Source organism: Salvelinus namaycush, chromosome 23 (assembly GCF_016432855.1).
Source record: "Salvelinus namaycush isolate Seneca chromosome 23, SaNama_1.0, whole genome shotgun sequence".
Taxonomy (NCBI): Eukaryota; Metazoa; Chordata; class Actinopteri; order Salmoniformes; family Salmonidae; genus Salvelinus; species Salvelinus namaycush.
In genome coordinates, this window is record NC_052329.1 from 12,971,016 (window position 1) to 12,996,453 (window position 25,438).

The following is a 25,438-nucleotide window of genomic DNA, read 5'->3' on the forward strand; positions in this document are numbered from 1 at the left end:
TAATATGGTGGATCCCTACTAGGAAATTGCTTTCACCTGAACAATTTCTTTCCAAATCAGGGCAGATGAAGGACAAGAGTTGCCAGGACTATGAGTGTAAAATATAGCTACCTTTCTGAGCCTGGATCCATGATACTGCCTTCATGGCCAGAAACTGCCAAGTGTCACATCTGGAGGCAACCAGGCACCTCTCATCACCAATACTATCCCTATGGTGAAGCATGGTGGTGGCAGCATCATGCTGTGGGGATGTTTTCCAGCAGCAGGAACTGGGAGACTAGTCAGGATCAAGGAAAAGATGAACAGAGCAAAGCACAGAGAGATCCTTGATGAAAACCTGCTCCAGAGCGCTTAGGACCTCAGACTGGGGGCAAAGATTCACCTCCCAACAGGACAAGGACCCTAAGCACACAGCCAAGACAACACAGGAGTGGCTTTGGGACAAGTCTCTGAAAGTCCTTGAGTGGCCCCGCCAGAGCCTGGACTTGAACCCGATCGAACATCTCTGGAGAGACATGAAAATAGCTGTGTAGCGACGCTCCCCATCCAACCTGACAGAGCTTGAGGATCTGCAGAGAAGAATGAAACTCCCCAAATACAGGTGTGCCAAGCTTGTAGCGTCATACCCAAGAAGACTTGAGGCTGTAATCGTTGCCAAAAGGTGCTTCAACAAAGTACTGAGTAAAGGGTTCGAATACTTTTGTATGTGATCATTTTTTTTTTTTTTTTTTTATACATTTGCAAATATTTTCTAAAACCAGTTTTTGCTTTGTAATTATGGGGAGTTGTGTGTAGATTGAGATAAAACAAATGTTTAAATACATTTTAAAGTAAGGCTGTAACGTAACAAAAAGGTGGAAAAAGTGAAGGGGTCTGAATACTTTCCAAACGCACTAATATAACCAGTTGATATTACTGTTTCAATAAATTAATCTTAAAATGGCACTTTTTATTGACTATATAATAGGCAATTTAGCAATTAGGATTCATTATCTGTAATGGTTATGATAAATTAGGCATTGTTGCACTGTTGGCATATATACTGAACAAAAATATAAAAACGCAACATGTAAAATGTTAGTCCCATGTTTCATGAGCTGAAATAAAAGATCCCAGAAATGTTCCATACGCACAAAAAGCTTATTTCTCTCAGATTGTGCACAAATTTGCTTACATCCCTGTTAGTAAGCATTTCTCCTTTGCCAAGATAATCCATCCATTTGACAGGTGTGGCATATCAATATGCTGATTAAACAGCATGATCATTATAGGTGCACCTTGTGTTGGGGACAATAAAAGGCCACTAAAATGTGCAGTTTTGTCACACAACACAATGCCAAAGATGTCTCATGTTGGAGGGAGCGTGCAATTGGCATGCTGACTGCAGGAATGTCCACCAGAGCTGTTGCCAGATAATTTAATGTTCATTTCACTACCATAAGCCGCCTCCGTCATTTTAGAGAATTTGGCGGTGCGTCCAACCGGCCTTACAACAGCAGACCACTTGTAACCACGCCAACCCAGGACCTCCACATTCGGCTTCTTCACCAGCTGATGAAACTGAGGAGTGTTTCTGTCTGTAATAAAGCCCTTTTGTGGGGGAAACTATTATGATTGGCTGGGCCCGCCTCCCAAGTGGGTGGGCCTATGCCCTCTCAAGCCCACCCATGGCTGCGCCACTGCCCAGTCATGTGAAATCTATAGATTACAGCCTAAGGAATTTATTTAAAATTGACTGATTTCCTTATATGAACTGTAACTCAATAAAATTGTTGCATTTATATTTTTTTGTATAGATAAATGCATAATTTTTTCTGTGCTGGCCTTCTGTTCTAAAAAATACCGTCTTTTTTTTTAGTACTGAACAGTCAAAATGTCTAACATCCATCCCTCTGTCAGAATATAAATGGGCTGGTGAACGTTTTTAAAGTGGACAGGCTTTTTTGGCATCATGGACATGCATCAGACCCAGGATTTCATATGGATTGGCCCAACATTGGCCATGTTGTGATGCAAATACATTAGGTTATTGTTCTATATTGTGCCAACTGATATTACTGCATTTTTTAATCAAATGTAAACAGTGTAAAAAAAAAAATATGATAAATAAAGCCTACTGGACTACAGAACACAATCACCCCAGTCAGATCTTTCCTGAAGAATTCTAAACAGCTCTGCCCTTCCTTATCACACCCATTAATCCAACTTCCCTTTTCCAAACTGAACAAGTTCCACAGACATGTGACTAACAGAAATGGAATAATGTGTCCCTTTTTTACGAATGATCTTTTAAAGACAGGGTCCTGAAAAAGGGACGTTCTCTTTTTGCTGAGTTTAATATGTGAACAGCATGTTGAATCCAATAGCTACAGTTTATGTTCATGCATACGTAACGTTAGTATTAAACTAGTTCGCCTAATCTTCGGTTTTCTCGACGAGGAAGATCCACAGGTAGTCGACAGGAATGCAAACCGATGATCATGCAACCATATACAAGTGTCATTTCACGTAGTTATTTGGTTGATTGATTGTTCAACGAATTTGGGCAGTGTTGCTAAGCCCAAGTCAGTCAAACAGTGCATGAAGCCACGAAGAAGTACAAGCTCAACATGTGACCGACTAACATATGCGATAATGTAAACATTTGGCATCAGGGTATATTTAAATAATTATTAGCCTGATATAGGAACTAGCTACGTTAAGAACTTCAACGTCAAAAACTAAACGTTTGCGAGCTAGCTAATCCCCTAATGTTAGCTAGAATTCTGTAGCTAGCCATAACGACACTGGCACATACTTGCGCCACCTCTACCAGTCGAAAATATAACTACAGTAGCTAACCTAATTAGCGTTACTTTCACTTACCTACTTAATCAACAACATCCACGTTTCAATGTTTTGTTTTTGCAAGTGTTAGTGAAACAGTTACTAGAGACAGGAGATCAAGTGGAGACATAGGACGAGGTGGATATTTGTATAATAAGGCCGTTTAATCACATGTAAAAATATCTTAGTATATCGTGCAACACGGCCCCTTCTTTCTGATTCGTATGGAATCGTCGGGAAAAGAGAGCGCTCTAAACAGTTCATACAGATTATATAGGCAACAAGCAAAGTAGGTTGATCTTGTAGTCTGGCCTTCTGATTGGTCGATCTGGGTCGTGGGTAGTCCTGATCAGGCCTGGTGTCAACGTTCCATTGGTTCTTCACACAGTTCTTTGTCTTGTGCTCCAACCTTGAGTTGTGTGTGTCTGTGGTTGTCATGGGGGAGGGGAGTTGTGTGTGTCGGTGGTTGGTGTCTAATGAGACCAGCATATGTCCAAGGGAAAACGGGGGTGTGTGTATTTTGTATAAAAGATAGCTTATGTTGAGAAGTTGTTATTACAAGTTTCCAGTATCTATTACAATTTCTTACAAATCCCCCTCTTCACGTCTTATAGACGTGAATAAACTAGTTAAAATTTGTCACAAGAGACGTGACATAAAAGTAAAAAAAAGACAAAGCTATGGGATAAAATTTGTCAGAAGACAAATTTTGATTCCCCCTCTTCACGTCTCACAAGAGACGTGACATAAAAGTAAAAAAAGACAAAGCTATGGGATAAAATTTGTCAGAAGACAAATTTTGATTCCCCCTCTTCACGTCTCACAAGAGACGTGACATAAAAGTAAAAAAAGACAAAGCTATGGGATAAAATTTGTCAGAAGACAAATTTTGATTCCCCCTCTTCACGTCTCACAAGAGACGTGACATAAAAGTTTCTTAGTCCTCAAATAGATAGACAAGTCCAGCTTCCCCATCATCAAGCAATGGGAACATTTGGGCCCTTTCCTGATTAGGGTCTATGGCGGCAGTGATAACACGGCTAACAAGCGTCCGCGCACATGGAATGCAACAGCATCCACAAAGTACAAGAATGCCTGCAAAAACGGAAATAGATACTAGGATAGAGGAAACCAGCGTCTTATATTTACCAAAAGCATCCATCCATGAGTCCCACATAGAAGTGTCCACTCCAGAATGCTGTTTCATCTTACCATTAAGGGTACGAAGTCCCTCCAATGCTACAGTCAGACTCCCATCCGTAGCTGTGTTGTTGGGAATGAAAGTACAACACTGTTCACCAAACATTGCACAGACCCCCCCCCGTTCAGCCAATAACATATCAACCGCGATTCTATTTTGAAATGCCATCAGGGACGTAGCTGCCAATTGTCCATGGACCGCCTCGAAGCCTTGTTGAGTCCAATTGCCCAGTTTCTGGACATTAAAATGAATGTAGTTAATTCTGTCCACATTTTTATTAACTGTACACCACCAGCAAAATGATGATTCAAAACCCGCGGCTACTTGGTCAACCAATTTATACTCATCTGGTACCCCCCTGGGGACGCCAATTGCATCAATGTAAGTTGGGTCCCCAGCAGAAGGGCCCACCGTGCGCTTGGTCCTGATAGGCCAATATTCAGGACCCAGGGCTTGTATACGGGTGAGGAGATCTTGGACGCCTATGGGGTACACAGAGATGGGCAACAAAAGAGTTACAAGTGCACAGGTACCAGTGGCATTGTGGGGAAGTCTGTCCAACAGACTAGTTCCCCCACACCACCACCACACATCAGCTCTAGACACTGGTTTAAAGATTGCCGTGAGCATGTGAGTGTACGAGCACCAACTAACAGGGAGCTTACCCAACAATGTCCCTCCACCTGTCATGGTTATGCATGTGAAGTTAGCTCTAGCCACACTGGAGGAGAATATCGGTTTCTTGACCACCGTGGTGACTACCGGATAAACAGCGTCCCACTGTGAACACTTCTCAGGTGGGTTGTCTTCGTCCATAAGGGGCATTAGACAGTCTCCGCTAATAGCGGCTGGGACTATGCGGAGCAATGGCCTAGCTCCCATACAAACGACGCAGCTTTGCAGGGTCATATTAGCTGCTTGTTCAGTCAATAGGAGCCAATTGTTAGAGAACCCTGAGATTCCGGTGGCAGTAAGAATGATATCATCAGGGGTGGTAGGAGTGGGGACCATATTAATAGGACCCCAATCACCCTTCCCCCTAGATGTTAAAACAGTAAACCGGTCAGAAATAGCAGAGGGCTGAGCCTGCTGTGTAATGCAGATTTTTAATGGCCAGTAGAGTAGATCCTTGCTAGACTCTACCTGTGGTGCTAGTATAAAATCCTGACAACCCGTCCCAGTACCTGGTCGGATAATTAGTGATAAACCCCAATTACGCAATTTAGTCCTAGTCAGTGACAATCTTTTCCGCCAGATAAGAACTGCTTGCCCTGATGAATAACTGGACCAGTCAGGACCAGTCTCAGCGACCAGGCTCTTCCATGACCACTCCTGAAACCCCCCTTTTGTCATATACCAGTTAAATCTGGTGTACTCCAAAGCATGCCCTCCCAGGCCATTCCTAGCTTTTCCCAATACCCCCCAAGACAGTGTAATGGTGGTGGTCACATTAACGGGTACACATAAGGTGGTGCTTCTAACCTCTGTTGGAGTGCAGGGTTGGTCTGTGGTTGTAGTGCTACGTTTGTGTATGGCAGGACTGGTGAGATCGAGGGTAATGTTGGACGTGACATTAGTAGTTGTAAGATGTGAGAGGGGTGAATGTGTGAGCTGTTGTATAAGCCATGTGAAAGTTCCTAGGGACACTCCAGTAATGATTATGAAAATAACAAACAAGGGACCGGAAATTCCCAGTTTCTCCCAGGGATTGAGATATCCCGTTCCTAGGCGAGTAGCCTTAGTTCGTGGAAACTGGGGCTGGCGTCCCATTTTCACCAACTAAGGTTTGTTTGGTTGGAGTCGAATTGAGATTGGCCAAATCGGCCCTGACTTCAGTCAGAGTTCTGGAAGGAGTTGGGGCTGGTGTACAATGTGTAAGGTGATGCCAAGGTGCGCCCGATTTACCTTTGACCTGGACTGAGTGTGAAGTAACCTCCTTCACTTCGTACGGTCCAGTCCACCTGGGTTCTAGCCACTTTCTCTTGTGGACTTTCACCCTTACCCAGTCACCAACTTTTACCTTCAGTGATGCCGGATCTCCCGTCAGCTCCCCCTCCTGGACCTTGTGAATCTGTTTGGAGAGAGCTGCAGAAAGTTCCGTCAGTTTTCTCACATATTCAGACATTACAATTTGTTGTACATCAAGGGCGGGCATATGACCTCCCTCCCTTGGTGGACCAGGCATGACTCTTCCAGTCATTATCTCATGAGGAGAGAGATGGGTGCCTGCACCTGGCGAGGCTCTCATGGCCATCAATGCCAGGGGCAGGGCTTCAACCCACGTCAACTTCGAACCTGCACATACCTTAGCTATCTTAGCCTTAAGGGTCTGATTTGAGCGCTCCACGAGGCCCTGCGATTGGGGCTTGTACACTGACCCAAATTTGTGTACAATGCCAAATCTTTCCTCCACCTGTCTCAGGTGTTTGTTACTGAAGTGGGATCCGTTGTCGGATCTGATTTGCCTGGGGACTCCATACCTTGGTATGAGTTCGGTTTGCAGCCACTTAATGACCGATTTTGCATCCTCCCTTGCTGTTGGTATTGCCTCAACCCATTTAGAGAACCTGTCTACCATAACTAACAGGTACCTTTTTCCATTTGTCACATTGTCTTGCCCCATATCTGTGTAATCTATGCTGATGTCCTGAAAACAAGCGTTTGGGACTGGGTATGAACCCATGGGCGTTTGATATGGTTTCTTTGGATTGTGGCTACCACAAATGCTACACTCGTCACAAAACAAATCTGTCATGTCTTTCATGTGGGGGTGCCACCAGATGTGGGACACCTTTTGTAAAGTCTTCAGTTTGCCTTCGTGTGTGGGCCCATGAGCTTCTCGTATTAGTTCTGGACAGAGGTTTGCAGGGGCCACTAGTCTGCCATCATGGCATCTCCACAGTTCATCAGGTCCTTTGGTGGCCCCTTTCTGTCCCCATACTGAGTGTTCATAGGGTCCTGCTGAAAACTGGAGTTCTTTTATGTGTTGCCCTGTGAGCTCAGTCCGAGCTGGTTGGATCTGAAGTATCATTTTTTCTCGGGGTGTATCCACCAGCTTTCTTGGCTGCTTTGTCAGCTGCATCATTTCCCTCGCTGACTCTGTTTTTCAGTTGTTGATGTCCTTTACACTTCATGATGGCCACCTTCTTAGGTAGTGAGACTGATTTAATCAGTTTTTCCATCTGTGTCTTGTGTTTGATTGGCAGGTTTCCTGTGGTGGTGAAGTTGCGTCTAACCCATTGTGGTCCATCAGTATGGACTGCTCCATGAGCATACGCTGAGTCGGTGTAGATGTTTACAGTCTTTCCTTCAGCTCTTTCCAGAGCTTGTGTCAAACCTATGATTTCAGCTAATTGGGCTGATGCAGGTTGTGTGATGATGGCAGATTCCAAAGTCACATGTGATCTATCCGGGAGCTGCTGCACCACTGCGTATGCTGCTATGTTCCCTTCCTCTCCTCTATAGCAGCATCCATCTGTGTATAACCATAGGTCCGGGTTGGTGAGTGGTTCGTTCCCCAGGTCAGGTCTCAGTTTCAGTTCTTGTGCAGCTCTTTCTACACAGGAGTGGGGTAGTCCTTCTTCAGCATTGAGTGCGTCTGCCATGTTTTTGTCAGTGTTGACAAATGTGATGTGTGATTGTGTGCATTTATTCTGGATTTTCGTTTTTCTTTCAACGCTGAACGTGAATTCTTTGCTCATCAGATATGCTGCAACCCCATGGTGGGTGTGTATTTCCAATGGATGGCACATTACCAAATGGGCTGTTTTTTCAATAGCTTTTGCCACTGCAGCTACATACCTGGAACATGTGGTTTGTCCTACTTCGATGTGGTCCAATTTGGAGGAGTGATACATCAACACTCTTCTCTCCCCCTCTTGTTTCTGAAAAAGGCTGGATGATGTGAATCCTTCCTTTTCAGAAACATCCAGATGGAATTTGTTTTTGTAGTCAGGTGATGTCAATGCTGCTGCCACTGAGAGATCTGTTTTCAAGAGTGCAAAAGCCTTTGATGCTTCAGTGGTCCATGTCAATGACGAGTGTAGGTTCCTTGGTCCCGCCTCTCGCACTATTTCTCTCAGTGGCTCAGTTCTGGCAGTGTAGTCTGGGATGTGTGTTCGGCTGTACCCTGTCAAGCCAAGGAAAGACAACATTCCCGACACAGTGATGGGGCGTGGATGATGAAGTATAGAGTCTCTGTGGGTTTTGGAGAGTCCTGCTCCTTCTCCCGAGATTTCTCTACCAAGGAAAAGGACAGTTCTGCGACAGGACTGGACTTTGCTCATTTTGACTTTGTATCCTTTGACGGCCAGGAAGTCCAGTAATGTTTTTGTCATCTGTAGGCAGAGATCAGAAGTGGGAGCCCCCAGCAAAAGGTCGTCTACATATTGGATCAGTATCACACCTTCTGGGATTTTCAACTCTGCCAGGTGTGTCTTAAGGATGTGATTGAAGATTCCGGGAGAACACCTGTAACCCTGTGGGAGAACCGAATAAGTGTACTGTTGATGTTCGTACGTGAAAGCAAAGAGTGGCTGTGAGGCTTCATCAAGTGGGATGCTGAAGAAAGCATTAGCCAGATCCACCACCGTGAAGTATTGGTGTTTTGGAGACAGATTGCTCAGAGTGATGTGAGGGTCAGGGACAGGTAGGTCTATAGGTGCAGTAACGTCATTTACTGCTCGGAAGTCTTGAACCATCCGGTATGTTTCTCCTCCAGCTTTCAGCACTGGTAGGATCGGCGTGTTCCATGGAGATACAGTTCGATAGATAACCTGTACTCTTAGTAACCCATTAATGGTCGGTTGGATCCCCATGGTCTGTTCGGGTTTCAAACGGTATTGAGTTCGGTAAACAGGTATTTGACCTGGGTTCAGTAGGGTGATGGTGACCGGTGCCACCTGTAGTTGGCCCACATCAAAAGGGGTGTGAGTCCATATCCTTTCATCTATGGTGGAGATCAATGCTTTGGTAGATGGGTGGTCGGTGTATGGCTTACCATGGTGTCTTGGCAGGGTCAGTCGTTCTGGAAGACAGTGTTCTTCAGTGTCAACAGTCATGAACCTCCACATGTTTTCAGTGGTGGCCTTGTGTATTCCCGGTGTTTGGGTGGGTTCCCACTGAAGTTTGGATGCTCGTCTGATCATAGGGCCCAGGCTCCTTGCTTCAAAACCGTTACCCACTGCCAGTGTAACATGGGGAGCTGACTCCTCCCCTAGTAGGTACCAGGATTTCAAATGAGGTGGTAGGATGACTGGTGCTGCCACCCCCTCTTGTCCACACACAATGGTGCAACACCTGATGGATGGCGTTAGGTGCATCATGTTCTCATCCCAGTCATCGGTGTATGTGTTCACGTCATTGTCTGTCACATTCAATGTACAGTGGATTTCAGCTTGTGGGGTCTTGTATGGGTGTAATGCATAGATCTGTGATTTCAGTTGATTGAACTTAAACTGGACCTCCGGGGTCCCTGGACCTGTTTCAATGCATTTCAGCCAATAGATTTCTTGCGTTGCTGACAACACAGGGGTTGGAATGATGGGTAGCATTAGTATTTTGACGGGATGATTTGGTGTTGAGGGAATAGGATCAATGGAGACCTCCACGCCCTTCTCAGTGAGGTAAATTGAACATTTTAGTTTGCACAGTAGATCCCTTCCTAGGAGGTTGATTGGACAATTGGGACAGTATAGGAACTGATGCTTCAAATTGGAAGGGCCCCATGAGAAAAGCAATGGAATGGTCTTGTTTTGTGCTTCGGGTGTTCCTGATACCCCCACCACCTGTATTGTTTCCGAAGAGAGTGGTTGACGAGATCTTATGGCAGAATACGTACATCCTGTATCTACCAAAAATTGGTGGGTCACTCCCTCCACCTCACACATGATAGTTGGTTCGGTGTGGAGTGGAAAATGTTGACCCCCATTCTCGTTCTGTGGTGGTGGGCAGCTTCAGGGCCATGGGGCATATTCGTCTGACATGCCCTGGAAAGGAGGAGGCGGCTGTTGGTTAGGGTCTTGGGGTGGGTGATTGTATGCAGGTTGTTGGGCTGCACGTGGTTGGTACATCATTGGTCGGACTCCTCCCCTCGGCCTCAGGGCGTATCCTCGTCCCCTATTCACCATCCACTGGTTTTGGGCCGCTGTCACTGGGTATGGACACAGACGAGCCATATGTCCTGTCTGCTTACAATTGTAACAGCTCCCCCAGGGTCCAGTGTTCCTTGGTTGTTGTCCCCATGTAGACGAATAGCCTGGTTGTGGTGGGTAATAGTATGGTTGTGCGGCCATTGGGACAGGTTGTTCCATCCCGGGTGCTGGCATGGGAGGTCCCTGTGGTGCCATGGGTGGTTGTTGTTGCTGTATCATTTGTGAAACCGTTTTTTCAATGATTTGTGAGATGTCTTGTTGATCTTCAGCCACCATTTGTTTCTTCGGTTTATCTCCTTTCTGGGCCTCTTTCAATTGTAGTTTCAAAAGTTGTACCTGTAGGGACTGGACTTGTGTTTCAGCCCCTCCCTTATCCTTATTGTATTGGGTGATGTGGTGATGTACATGGGAATTGAACTGAGCCTGGGGAAGTGCCATTAACCCCACCGTGGCCCTAAGTTTAGTTCGGACCTCAATTGGAGCACCGCTCACCACCATCTCCTTCCACATGCTGACCGTGGTGCCAGTATGGTCATATGGTTCTTCATGAACAGTTCTCCATGTGGTCTTCGCTCTGTCGAGGTAGGCTGCCGGTTGTTCCCCTGGATTGATGGTGAATGATGAAAGGGTTGCATGGTTTCGTTCTGTGGGATATGCCCTTCTCAACACTGCCCACAATTCCGCTCGGAAGTCTTCCTGGGCCAGTGCAGCCGGGGCTGCGGCAAGATCTGCATCTCTTATCAGAGCACTCATGGTGGTATGGTCTGTTGCTCTAGCCAGAAGGGCCCTCATGTCACCTAAACAGAGCCGTAGACCTGACGTCAGTGTTTGGAGTTGAAGGAGCCATGCAGAGGCACCCCCATGCAGGCTGGGTAATTGTTCCATCAAAGTGGTAAGGTCTGTTATTTTCCAGGGTTGGTATTCTTCATGCCCTCCGTCCGGAGTGGGCCTCAACGGCATCTGCATCTCCGACCCTCCTCGTCCTCCATGTTGGGGATCCCAGTCTGCCCTGGACGAGACACCCCTGCTGTTCTGTTCCCTGAGACGTACGGACTGTCTAATAGGTTCGACCAAATCCGTCACCTTCCCCATCATTACCCCTTTTATATGGTACGAGCCCTCTCCACGTTCAGCATCTTCTATCATAGATCTGGCCAGTGCCACTGACTCCCTGAGGTCTCGCTCCACCTCCTCTTCATCTTGTCCTGTTCTGTTCTCAAATTCATCGTCCTTGCTGTGGTTCCTTCTTAATGAGGCCCCAGAGGAACATTGTCCTGGTGACGACCATGACCCTTCAGAGACTATTTGACTATCCCCCCGTGTTCTGTTTCTGAACCAGTCTGGGTTTGGAGTGGAAGAAAACTGAATCAGCTCTCTGTCTTCTCTCTTCAAAGGGCCTGGTTGAGACTGTAGGAGTAAATGAGATGTATAGGACAGCACATAGATGTATAAAATGGCTGAACATTAAAGATAGACCACACTAATGAAAGGGAGAGAACACATGGTCTGCTGACCTGACACTAATGATAAAGAAACACATGGTCTGCTGACCTGACACTAAGGATAGAGAAACACATGGTCTGCTGACCTGACACTTAGGATAAAGAGACACATGGTCTGCTGACCTGACACTAATGATAAAGAGATTCATAGTCAGCTGCTTCTACACAGAGGCATATAGGACAGAATCTGCTGATTCCAATAAAGGTAAACTGAACAAAGAGTACATAGACACATTTAAGAAAAGAATTGAGACATTATGCTGACACACTAAAAGATAGAGGGTCCAGCCACCATTATAATCAAATTGAAAACAGATATGAGCGTTATTGGGCGTGAACAAGTAGGAGGCTTGAACTAAAAGATAATGGTGGTGAAAGACTTAAGAAAAGAAAGGTCATTTGCATAAGGGATGGACATAATACTATGTGTGTATAAATATAACAGCTGGAGTTCTGAGAAGGTGTGTGTTCCGCGGGACATTCCGGCTTTGATATACTTTGTATTAAAAAGTCTATTTGATTTCACAAGTTCTTATGAGTGTTATATTTCTGAGATGATTTTCCACGACATATTTGGCGAGCTTAGCCAGGAGGGACAGGGACTGAGGAATGGCGTTCAGGGCTGGAGATAGTTTCTTTGGACAATCTTGCAAACACTATGGCCACAACTATGAAAAAGGTAAGCTTGTTCTTACATAGTTGAAATGTTTGTATGGATTGCTTCAGAGATCCTGTCTCAGCGAGAGGGGCGCCATGTAAGTCTCTCTTTCAAATTTCCTAAAAAGAAACCAGTAAATACTAAAGAACTTTTGAATTCAATGAATTTGCATGTATGTGTAATTTGGGTTTTGTATGAATGCGCATGTCTAGAGATTGAGTGAACTGGAACTGTGAACTTCGCTTGTGTTGGGTGTTTGGCTGGGGGGAGCGGGCATTTGTTCTGGTTGGACTGCTCGAGACGGGCTCATGTGTCTGGTTTGATTGGGGGAGTTGTTCCGTCTGATTCTGCTTGGCCGGGTTCGACCGTATCAGGATCTGTTTTGGGATGTGCGTAAACACACCTCAGTCAACCTGAGCGGGCGACTCGTGTCGGGTGTGTGTGATTCGGACTGCCCCTCTCGTCGGACCATCCATTTTGAGCAGCCTTGTGTGGGCTGATTGGCGCGACTGTTTGTACTCTCTAGTTGAGCGGCTGGGCTCAGGCGCAGGGCTACAACTAGCAGTTTATACGGTTAAAGCATAAATCAGTAGATAAATAATAGGTAGAAAATCCTGTGATACCTCTTCAATAAAATTAGTAGAAGGAATGCTTGGACAGGTTACTTATGAATAACGGCTCTAAAGATAACAGAGAACTGCATAAATAAGTAGTTAGGAAGCCACGATACCGCTCTTTAAAAAAGGAACATTTTTAAAGAGGTCTGCTTGGGTGGGATATTCACGGCAGAAGGATCTGTTGGTGAATATTTAGTAGTTAAATAAATATTTCATGGCTACCGCCCCAGAATGGGGGACTGAACGGATGAATATTTAGAAGGCAGAAAGAACGTTAGCCCGATTGTGCGGCGTTCAACTGCAAAAGTAGCTTATACGGTCAAAGCATAAATCAGTAGTTAAATAAATATTTCATGGTTAACGCTCTGAAAGGAGGACTGTACGGGTGAAATATTAGGTTGTAGGAAAAACGTTTGCCCGATTGTGCGGCGTTCAAATGCAAAAGAAATCCTGCGAATAAAAAACCGCTCTGTCTAGCTAACAGGGTTTTGTAATTCAGTAGGTCACGCCACAATACTACTCTAATAATAGAAGAAAAGATCAGTATTGGGGGGGTGAATAGGATATGAAGACAAGCTGATCCGATTAGACAGTAGTCTCGTCATATTGTAGAAATCTTAGCAGTCTAGGCTTATGTAGGAGGAAGTGAATTAAGTCAATAAAGAAAGACTAAGTTGTTTTGAGGTAAAAACAAAGGGATTGAATGAACAGATGAAAAATAAAAAGGATGAATGAAAATGTTGTAAGAAATGAGTGGATCTGTGTAAAGATAGAACATTAGGAAGAAAGATAGGACAGGTTGTGTGTGTGTAGGCAGAGCTTCCAGAAGAGGGAGCGCGCAGCCCTCCTGTGACAGAGTAGAAAGTTGAGGAAGGGTGCCTCTAACTAGAATAAGGGAGGCACAGTCGCATGGGACCAAAATGTGAAGCTCGATTTGCAGGCGTTCTGATGTCAACATTCTATCATCAGAAAATACATTGCGATGAGGTACAAATGTGGTTCCTCTAGTCCTCGCAGACGTGCGGGTGATTAGCAGAACTATTGACAAGATCTAAGAACCAATAAGAAAATAGCTCTCTGTTCTGGATATAGGTATATTGGGTATGGGGAAAATAGTGTAATGTGACACTAGAACTTAGTGCGGTAGCAGGAAATGCCGCTATACAAGAGTTTATATCCTTGTCAAAATAACAAACAACTAATTGGTTTGAGGTTAGTGAGAATGGAATTTTTTACTTGGCGGTGTGTAGTCTCTGAGCGAACAATGAGTGTTTCATAGAGATTACAGTTTATATGTGGTCAAGAAGAAGTATTAGATCACGTTTGACTTGACATCTAGTAGAGTACAGATGGAATTTCAATTGTTAGGCATTCTATACCGTCATTCTCTGAAAACTGTTAAGACGTTTATGGAATAAAAACTATTTGCTGATTAAAAGGTAACATTGTGAATATTAACGATATGTATACTTTCTTTTCCAGAAAAAAAGGGTTTAATCTTCTCTGGTCAAAATGTCATTGGAGACTGCATTACTGTGGAAAGCAGTTCTTAAAGTCAGTTGCTTTAAAAATAAAAGTATCTGGATAAGGCTAAAAAATGGAGTTCTGGATGAGTGAGTCCAGTCCCTTTGCGATATTGGCTTATGGTTCACTAGTAAGTACACCATGTACTGGGAATGAATATGCATTAGTAGATTTATTGGAAGGGTTTTTTCCAATTCAGTTTCAAATTGGGTATGCAAAAGGATGGAAATGTTTTTGAAAAATGTATTTAAGTTGTTCCTAAAGAAAGGGGGAGTGGAAACATATTAATGGTGTCAAAATGCCCTGAATCCTAAGAATTTCCTGTGAAAGACTGATCACCTTTTACTAGAAATTGTTGGAACAGGTGGGATTTACTTATAAAATGATTAAAAGACACCAGACTCTATTCAAACTGTATAATTACTTTGAAAATCTATTATGTCCCTGGGAAAATTATGAAGAGTTGTACCCTTAAATTGAATAAGTTATTCAAATAGGTTTATTTTAATTTTAATTTTGATATAACATGGGTTCATAGGTAAAACTATCAGTTCCTTGGGGTTATGGTCTTTGGGTAAATACAAATGTGTTTTGTTCATTCTGCATATAAAAAGTGATGAAAGTTACTCCAAAGGGTTTATTGGAGTGTGGGTCTCTGTGAGGGTTTTGTTGATAAATACCTCATCTGTAATTCATCTGAGAGATCACCAGTAGAATAAGGGAGTTATCATAAAAGGTGAGGTCAGAATGCTTTAAGGCATGGGAGAGAATATCACTACTAGTGGGTGTGGAGCTCAAACCCACCCTAACCGACTGAATAGTGAGGGACAACTGTGTCTGATGATCTGTGAACTGTATCTAAAAAAAGACATGCTGAAATGATATGGGCCAGGGAGAATAATGACTTAAAGGAATTGGGGTACTGATTTTTTTATTATCAGGCCACTCATGAGAGAAACTGAGACAAAAGGGCTATTGGGAAAATAGATAGTACTGGTAATAAAAGTGTTTAGTATAAATGTTAATTATTAAAGGGATGATGTGTATTGAATAGATAAGGTCAAATTTGAGTTAAAGTAAACACTAAGGATTGTTATCCTGAATATTGGGTTGGAAAATGTATAAAATAAATAAATAAATAACTGTTTAGTTATTTAGATATAGAACTGTTTAAATTTAATAGGCCTAGGGCCGCTCTGGAATCTAATCCTGAGACAAGGAGGTTGACAAAACTTACAGAATATTAGATTAAAGGTTTTTTGTTTCTTTTGTTTTATAATGTCATTGGAATTGTAATGATAAAATGTGATGTTTAATTGAATAAAAAGGTAGTCTGTTGTGCGAAGATACCCAAGAATGAAGAAGAAAGAGACCAATAATAACATGGGCATAGAATGACACGGATGGACGTTTTCTCCAGGTTTAATTACATTACAAATAGTGGTAATTTATTGCAAATGTGTAATTATTATAAAAAATTTTCTCTTTTTCTCGTTTGGTCAATTTATTTTTGTTTTGAGGAACATAAGGTTGTGTATATGTTCCTGAGGAGGGACTGATACTGATATAAATGATATATAAATTGACTTAAGGATGTTTTAAGTATGTATCAAACAATGGCTGTTATGGGTTAGGGGACTCATAAATGAAGGTAATGGTAGTGAAGGGGTGTTATTTCTAGAAACTATGTATAAAAATAGAGATAATTCACAGAAAAGGAAAGACAGCTGGCTGTGTAAAATATAGGGACAATTCTAAAGTAAATAGAACAATTCACATATCTAAAGATATGGTAAAAATAATAAGTGGTGGCATTTTGAACATTAGAGCAAAAGTTTAAGAAACTTATGACTTAGTTTTGTTAGGATTGGATATTAATCCAACTGGAAGACGCTTGAATGATTATATGTTATTTTACAGCAGTTGCTGTAGGGACAATCATTTGACTATCATTATGAATATGTCTGTGGCAGGAGGCCAGGTATTTGAGGCAGAATGTTTACATAGGGCTGTTATTAAAAATTAAGATTTAGTTATATTGCTATAAGAAGAAAGTCTGTTGTCAGAAAATAACCCATGTGTTAGTGTGTATGTCCTCAGGAAAAAACAGCCAGAAATGGAAGGGCTTGGGCTGCATTCTGGAGACTGAGTGTACATCAAGATACACCAGGCTGGTGGTATACTTCTTACAACACTGCAGTGGTTAAAGTTCTTCATGTCTCTCTTTGGTGGGTGCATAAGTCTCACGAGAAGTGAGGTCCAGCTGAATAATGGGTGAGCTTGAAAACACCATGACAGAGGATGTGGAATCAGAGAGAGAAAGAGAGAGAGACTAGATTCTACTATAGACATACTGGGTTGAGTTTGGAGGCTACTTGTTTTATTTTTTAATGCATCATGTGAAAAAGAATAGATGATAGGATATTATACTCTAAACAAACATGTTAAAGGAATTGATGTGAAAGCATATATAGTGTTGAATTACGTCAAGAAGAGATAATGTTGATTAAGGTTATGCACATGATTATCAGTTAAAATGGAGCAGATGGGAAACTAAGTAAAAAATGACATGATTTGGGAACACCTCTCAGAACCTGGGGCCAAAAGGGGAAGACTGGGTGGAAGCATGAGGAAGCTTTTTAGGGCTTTTATTTTTGTGGAGTCCAGCAGAAAAGTATCCTGGAGGCATAGAGTCAGGTGAAGAGAGAGTGGGAATTGTCATGGTCTCAGATTTCAGTTTTCATGAATATGTTTATGCATAACACATAACATTGTCAATGCTGTTATGTTTTGTCTGTTGTTTTCCAAGTCTTATGTTTAGGAAACCAGAAGGAGAGGGGTTCGCCAGCTTCAGCTGGAATGTCAGTTTGTTGTGTGATGAGTGATGGAAGTAAGAGGATGTATGGTGCAATCATAGAACAGAGGCCATAAGTCTCTAAGTATGAATGCCTCACAGACAGAAGGCAGAAACCTGAACCAGGACGAGAGGTTCTGCGTCTGATGATCCAAGGGGACCAGAAGGACCTTTCCCAGTGACACCAGGAGATCTAGTACACGTTCGAGTGTTCCGGAGGAAGTGGGATCCACCGAGGAGAGAAGGACCCTATGAGGTGGCCAAAGCAACAAGAACATCCGTCCAAGTGAAAGGAAGCCAGACGTGGTACCATCTGAACCACTGCAGCTGAGTCCCAACAGAGAGAAGGACACAACCATATAGAGATGAGGACACAGAGGATGCTGATTCACCAGGGAGGAGCCAAGAAAACAGCAAATCAAGTGAAAGCCAAAATGTGACAGGTGCACCGACTAATGCACCCAGAAGAGGAGGAGAGGCCTCACAAGGAACAGAATGAGAACATTTCTTCCCTAAAATTGAAACCCTTCCAGATGGAAGCTAAGTCCGGCCTGAGGAGGGAGCCTCAGGTGAAGAAAGAGAAGGAAAAGTCCCGCAAGCTGAAGAAAATGGGGATTTCCCCACAATTGACTTTTCAACTCTTGAATGGTCTCCTATACAGACAATTGAAGTTAGAACAACAAAAGAATAATGACATTGACATAACAGAAGTAATAGTGAATGCTAGTATAGAAACAACAGACTCATGCACAATCAAGATGTATGGTGGAAGCAGGAAGAGAAGAAAGGAATCAGCCGAACAATCCAAAAAGACTGACAAGGTTAGAATCTCTGTTCCACCTCAATTTATAACAGAAGCAGGAGAACTGAAGTTTATTTCAATCATAAGGATCAAACCCTTACCGGAGATGGCCCTCTGTGGATGGACACATCACCAAACAAAGGGACAAGTCGTTTGGGACCCGAAAGGATGTGACCTGACATTAATCAAAGAGAAAGACGAGAGGGTGCTCATCATGAATCAGATTGAACCAGTTGAAGGTGAAGAATTAATAGTTGAAATAACAAGAACAACAGTGACCGAAGGGAGTAGCACCACGGTCATTAAGATTGATCCTACCCCTGCACCTGAACAGGAAGAACCTGTGACAACAACAAGGGTGGCGGCTGCTGTGACGACCACAGTAGCTACCACTAGATGACATCGACTGCCATTACCAAGCAGACCACCGTACCCACAAAGCAACCTGAGACATCAGAGTCAGGAGAGTTTTTTACTGACATTTGGAACTTTCTGATAAAAGTTAATGATCTACCTCAAGATAAGAACATTGTAAAAGCGACAGAATTAGATATATCAGAACCACTCAAGGACACCACACGAGAAGAAGTAGTGAAGAAGGAGTGATACGAATGGGCTAAGTATATGGCAAACAAACACAGAATGGACAATTGTATTTTGTGTAGAAAATCACCTTTGTCTGATCTTTTAATAGTCTCTGGACCAGCATCATTTAAAAACTGTGTAAGTTGGAAAAATGACCATTGTACCAATATTAAGTATTCTATTTCCTTGTGTGACATAAAATGTAGGATTGCTCTGGGTAAGCATTAGGGGTAAAACTATGTTGAATGAGATTATGCTGGGAGACAATGATTGTGCTGCCTATAACATTAGAACTGAATTAACTGTACCTCAATTAGACAGTGGTACCGTGGTTAAAGGAAAATATGAATGTTTTTACAGACACCACACCGAAGGAATTGATGTAGGAAACACCACTGTAGAAGTGATACTATTTGGGTGTTAGAGAATGTGGGAGTTCGTAAAAGTAATGATAAAGGGTTGATTATGAATGATTACTTATACATGTACACAAACAGTGTCTTTTGCGTCACAATTGCAAGTGGTGTACAAAAATTCATGAGGATGGTCATAACCATCACCCGGAACCTTTTTTCTGTGCCAAGTGTCAAAGAGGAGATTGTCTTATTTGTAAGGATGAGGACTGTGCTCCTAGATAATGGGGTTTTAGCATTTTTATTTTGCCTAATGCTTTGTCACACTTTGTATGTTTCTTTGAATTTTTAGATATATATATCGATGAACATATATATTTTCTTTTCATTAAAGTTAGTTTTGCCTTCTAAAAATAGGATCATTTTACAAAAACATGTTAGGTGACAGAGGGTATTCCGGTTACAAGTGTCTATGGACCATGTCTTTAATAATCTAACAAAGGTTGGTAGGTGTCTGCAAGGGAGGATAATGTTGAAATGTTTGGTCTAGTTAGGTTTTCTTTAATGTTTCTGATTGGATCTTTTACTCCTATTTCACATTAACAAATTGGAGATGTTTGGTCCAGTTGGTTTATATGCTTTACTCTGTTTTTGTATTTTCTTGTTTATCATAGGTATTCTCATTTACTATCCCAAAGTCTTATTTGTATAATTTATGTGGCTATTTAGCCCCAGAGGAGGGATTTGTAGGAGTAAATGAGATGTATAGGACAGCACATAGATGTATAAAATGGCTGAACATTAAAGATAGACCACACTAATGAAAGGGAGAGAACACATGGTCTGCTGACCTGACACTAATGATAAAGAAACACATGGTCTGCTGACCTGACACTAAGGATAGAGAAACACATGGTCTGCTGACCTGACACTTAGGATAAAGAGACACATGGTCTGCTGACCTGACACTAATGATAAAGAGATTCATAGTCAGCTGCTTCTACACAGAGGCATATAGGACAGAATCTGCTGATTCCAATAAAGGTAAACTGAACAAAGAGTACATAGACACATTTAAGAAAAGAATTGAGACATTATGCTGACACACTAAAAGATAGAGGGTCCAGCCACCATTATAATCAAATTGAAAACAGATATGAGCGTTATTGGGCGTGAACAAGTAGGAGGCTTGAACTAAAAGATAATGGTGGTGAAAGACTTAAGAAAAGAAAGGTCATTTGCATAAGGGATGGACATAATACTATGTGTGTATAAATATAACAGCTGGAGTTCTGAGAAGGTGTGTGTTCCGCGGGACATTCCGGCTTTGATATACTTTGTATTAAAAAGTCTATTTGATTTCACAAGTTCTTATGAGTGTTATATTTCTGAGATGATTTTCCACGACAAGACCCACCACCCCGTCCTTGTGGGTAGGTTGGTAGAGACCCACCGTGTCCCTGTAGTGAGGCGGAGTTCGAACCCCCCCCACGTCCCTGTGTGTATGCTCTATCCCTTTCCTCCCTTTCTCGATGATCAGGCCTCTCTTCACACACGAGTTGCCCTTCTTGGATCCCCAAAGTCATGCTTCCTTTTAGGTGTCCTTCATGCACCACAAACACCGGTGCCTGTACCACAGCAGGGGTCAAAAAAGGGTTTTGAGGGAGGTGGGTGAATGGATTTTGAAAATAGGGAGGTGGTGTTATTTTCTCTCCCTGTGGCAGTTCTGGGTATAGATGGGTTGGGGCCGATGGGGCTGCTGTGGTGGTAGGTGGGGCGTCATTATTGTTGGGCCTGCCCTCTCTGGTGTCAGATGGGGCTCCAGTGACCACCCCCATCATGTCAGGTTTCCTGTAAGGGAGTGCTCTCCTGATTTCTTCAATCGCCCACATGCCTATTTTTAGTTCTGCCTCTGCTTTCTCCCTATGTTTTGTACCTTCCTTTGTGAATAAGTGGTTCTTATTCCTTTCAATTTCACTTTCTATCCCTTCCTTCACTACTTCCTCTAATTCTTTCTCCATAGTGAGGAGTTGCCCTTTTGATGGGGCCGCCCCACTAAGGTAACCTGCCTGCGTCCATTTTAGCCTCACTTCTTCCCACACCTTTTTAATGGCTTTATATTGTATTCTCCCCCCTGCTCTGTCCTTCATTCTCTGATCTAAGTATTCATTGAATTTGTGTTTGGGGACGGTGGTCGTGGCCATTTTGTAATTAAGCTATATCTGGATCTATTCTATTTTTTTTTCGTTTTCCAACAATATTTCAGCTATATCCTTTTGGAACCATATATTAGTATATTCAAGCACTCCTAAAATAATTGGAATAAAGATTTTAGGAACTATTTCCAAAAAGTTATTTTTGATTTTCACTTTTTCGATTAATTAAATACTTTGCCAAAGTATTTCGGCAATATCCTTTTGGAACAATATATTAGTGAATTCAAGCGCTTCTTTAATAATTGGAATGGCAATTTTAGGAACTTTTATTCAAAAGTTATTATTACTTTTAACTTTTTCGATTAATTTTAACTTTTTTGATTAATTAAATACTTTGCCAAAACATTTCAGAAATATCCTTTTGGGACAATATACTAGTATATTCTAGCGCTTCTAAAATAATTATTTAATTAATTCTAGGACTCATTTTTCTCAAAAAATATTATTATTACAATATTCAACTAATTAATTAAATACTTTCCCAAAGTATTTCAAACGTGTCCTTTAGGGACAATATATTAGTGTATCCTAGCGCTTCTAGAATAATTATCAAATGATTTCTAGTCCTTAAGGCAAACCCAGCAGCACGAGAGGGAAAAAATCAAGTCAACTTATCAGCACAAAATAGCTGCTTCACAGCAGCTCACACATTCTGACTCGGCGGTCACTTTAAACACAGCCTCAACTTAGCATATGGCTAATTAGTAGCAATCGGTCTCGTGGAACGTTCAATCACCCACATTGCGCCAACACAACTTGAACATACAATATCACATTAGATTCTTCACGGTAACACCTAGCTGATCAATCTATTGCCCGACTGTATGAATCGTATTTTTATTTTTATATTTTTTTATGGGTCCTCACGGTAACACCTAGTTAATTGCCAATCCAACTATTGCCCGACTATCTGGATCTCATCTTTTAATTATGGATTCTTCACGGTAACCCCTGGCTGATCGACTGTCAGCTATGGCCCGACTGTATGAATCCCCTTTTTATTTTTATTTTGTGGACTCCTCACGGTAACCCCTAGACGGTCAACTTTCACCTATGGCCCGTCTATATGAATCCTTATAAAGCTTATTCCTCACTGTACACCTAATCGATCAGCATATCGACTAGTGCCAGACTATGTGAACAAGTCTTTGACCTATTAATACTTAGATATCTTTACACAATGCCTTAGATTCTAAACAATTCCACATAAATTTAACAACAATTCACACTCACCCCAGTACTCCTGATCACAATTTAGATATTGGCTATAATACAATATACAGATTTTGATTAAACAGGCATCTGCTTACCTTATAGTTTCGAGCTCTTTGATCAGTTTCCTGGGTGAGTTGAATCGCGATATCTCCTTCGGACAGGTCACCTCTCCTTCTGGAATCTTTCTCCCACACGTCTCCTGTCTGATCAATTTTCTATGGACCGAATTCAAAGGTGTCTAAACCATCCTCTGCTACCAAGTTTGTTAGTGAAACAGTTACTAGAGACAGGAGATCAAGTGGAGACATAGGACGAGGTGGATATTTGTATAATAAGGCCGTTTAATCACATGTAAAAATATCTTAGTATATCGTGCAACACGGCCCCTTCTTTCTGATTCGTATGGAATCGTCGGGAAAAGAGAGCGCTCTAAACAGTTCATACAGATTATATAGGCAACAAGCAAAGTAGGTTGATCTTGTAGTCTGGCCTTCTGATTGGTCGATCTGGGTCGTGGGTAGTCCTGATCAGGCCTGGTGTCAACGTTCCATTGGTTCTTCACACAGTTCTTTGTCTTGTGCTCCAACCTTGAGTTGTGTGTGTCTGTGGTTGTCATGGGGGAGGGGAGTTGTGTGTGTCGGTGGTTGGTGTCTAATGAGACCAGCATATGTCCAAGGGAAAACGGGGGGGTGTGTATTTTGTATAAAAGATAGCTTATGTTGAGAAGTTGTTATTACAAGTTTCCAGTATCTATTACAATTTCTTACACAAGGGAAACTAAAATAATCTCTCCCATGAACTTGTATCCTCTAAAATCTTGCCCGTGTGTTCTCCGGTTCCGACAGGCTCGTGTTCCTCTGCTACGCAATCCGCCCCTTGTACCTATGCCTATTGCCGCTTTCACGTGCTAGTCGGAGCTAGGAAACTCGGACATTTACCCACTTGCTAACCATGTACACGGCACGTATATAACTACAACCAGTTAGCAAGTCTGACATTTCCACGTTTTCTAGTTCCGACTAGCATATGAACTCTGCATATGCTCTGCACTCGGGAGATTACGTGGCAAATGGCAATAGAGCTCAGAGACAGAGGCCGATGCCAAATAAACCAGTTCGCCCTATAGGGCAGGAGCGACATAGCCACTGTAGTACAGATGTTTTCCTGTCTTGCACCTATAGTTGGGGAAAGAGGTCCAGTTTTACTAAGCAACAAGTAGGATGGTTGGTGAGCTGCTCGGGATACGGTAAAGGAACTGGGAAGTTTACATAGTATGATGTCTCTGAATAATTCTGTCTTCAATTATCATAACACATTGACCAATACTCATGACCAAAAGTATGTGGACAGCTGCTCGTCAAACATCTCATTCCAAAATGTCAGAATTGGCCTAGTGGTTAAGAGCGTTGGGCTAGTAACGAAAAGGTCGCTGGTTCAAATCCCCGAGTAGGTGAAAAAAATATGTCGGTGTACCCTTGAGCAAGGCACTTAACCCTAATTGCTCCTGTAAGTCACTCTGGATAAGAGTGTCCACTAAGTGACTAGTAATGTAAAAAATATATATCATGGGTATTAATGAGTTGGTCCCCCTTTGCTGCTATAAAAGCCTCCACTCTTCTGGGAAGGCTTTCCACTAGATGTTGGAACATTGAGGTGGCGACTTGCTTCGATTCAGCCACGAGCATTAGTGAGGTCGGGCACTGATGTTGTCTGATTAGGCCTAGGGGCGGAAGGAACAGTCTTCCTTCCGCCCCTACCTGGGCTTGAACCAGGGATCCTCTACACACATCAACAACCGACACCCTCGAAGCATCGTTACCTATCGCTCCACAAAATCCGCAGGGAAACAACTACTTCAAGGTCTCAGAGTGTGTGATGTCACCGATTGAAACGCTATTAGCGCACACCCTGCTAACTAGCTAGCCATTTCACACACTGGCTCGCAGTCGGCTTTCCAATTCATCCCAATAGGGTTGAGGTCAGGGATCTGTGCAGGCTAGACAAGATCTTCCACAGTGATCTTGACAAACCATTTCTGTATGCTTTGTGCATGGGGGCATTGTCATGCCGAAACAGGAAAGGGCCTTCCCCAAACTGTTGCCACAAAGTTGGAAGCACAGAATCGTCTAGGACAGTGGTTCCCAAACTTTTTATTGTTCTATAGTTCTGTAACCCCCTCTAGCACCAGGGTCAGCACACTCTCAAATATTGTTGTTTGCCATCATTGTAAGCCTGCCACACACACACTATACGATACATTTATTAAACATAAGAATTAGTGTGTTTTTGTCACAACCCAGCTCGTGGGAAGTGACCAAGAGCTCTTATAGGACCAGGGCACAAATAATAATAATCAATAATTTTGCTCTTTATTTAGCCATCTTACATATAAAACCTTATTTGATCATCAAACATTGTGAATAACTCACCACAGGTTAATGAGAAGGGTGTGCTTGAAATGATGCACATAACTCTGCAATGTTGGGTTGTATTGGAGAGTCTGTCTTCAATTATTTTCCACACACAGTCTGTGCCTGTATTTAGTTTTCATGCTAGTGTGGGCCGAAAATCCACTCTCACATAGGTACGTGGTTGCAAAGGGCATCACTGTCTTAACAGCACAATTTGCCAAGGCAGGATACTCTGAGCGCAGCCCTATCCAGAAATCTGGCAGTGGCTTCTGATTAATTTCAATATTCACAGAACCGCTTGTTGCAATTTCAATGAGGCTTTCTTGTTCAGATATCAGTAAGTGGACTGGAGGCAGGGCATGAAAAGGATAACGAATCCAGTTGTTTATGTCGTCCGTTTCGGGAAAGTACCTGCGTAATTGCACACCCAGCTCACTCAGGTGCTTCGCTATATCACATTTGACATTGTCCGTAAGCTTGAGTTCATTTGCACACAAAATAAATCATACAATGATGGAAAGA

The 25,438-nt window shown here is 42.6% G+C and overlaps 1 protein-coding gene across 1 annotated transcript in view; it reads right to left on the reverse strand.

Annotated features, from left to right (window-relative positions):
• The window catches only part of LOC120018087 (von Willebrand factor A domain-containing protein 5A-like), a 44,427-nt gene extending 20,817 nt beyond the window's left edge, over positions 1-23,610 (reverse strand). The window contains exons 1-2 of the mRNA XM_038961065.1: positions 23,278-23,610; positions 2,866-2,911 (exon numbers count right to left, since the gene is read on the reverse strand). The gene's annotated coding sequence lies outside the window, so the exon portion shown is untranslated. The remainder of the gene's footprint in view (positions 1-2,865; positions 2,912-23,277) is intronic.
• Positions 23,611-25,438: the final 1,828 nt, after the last annotated feature.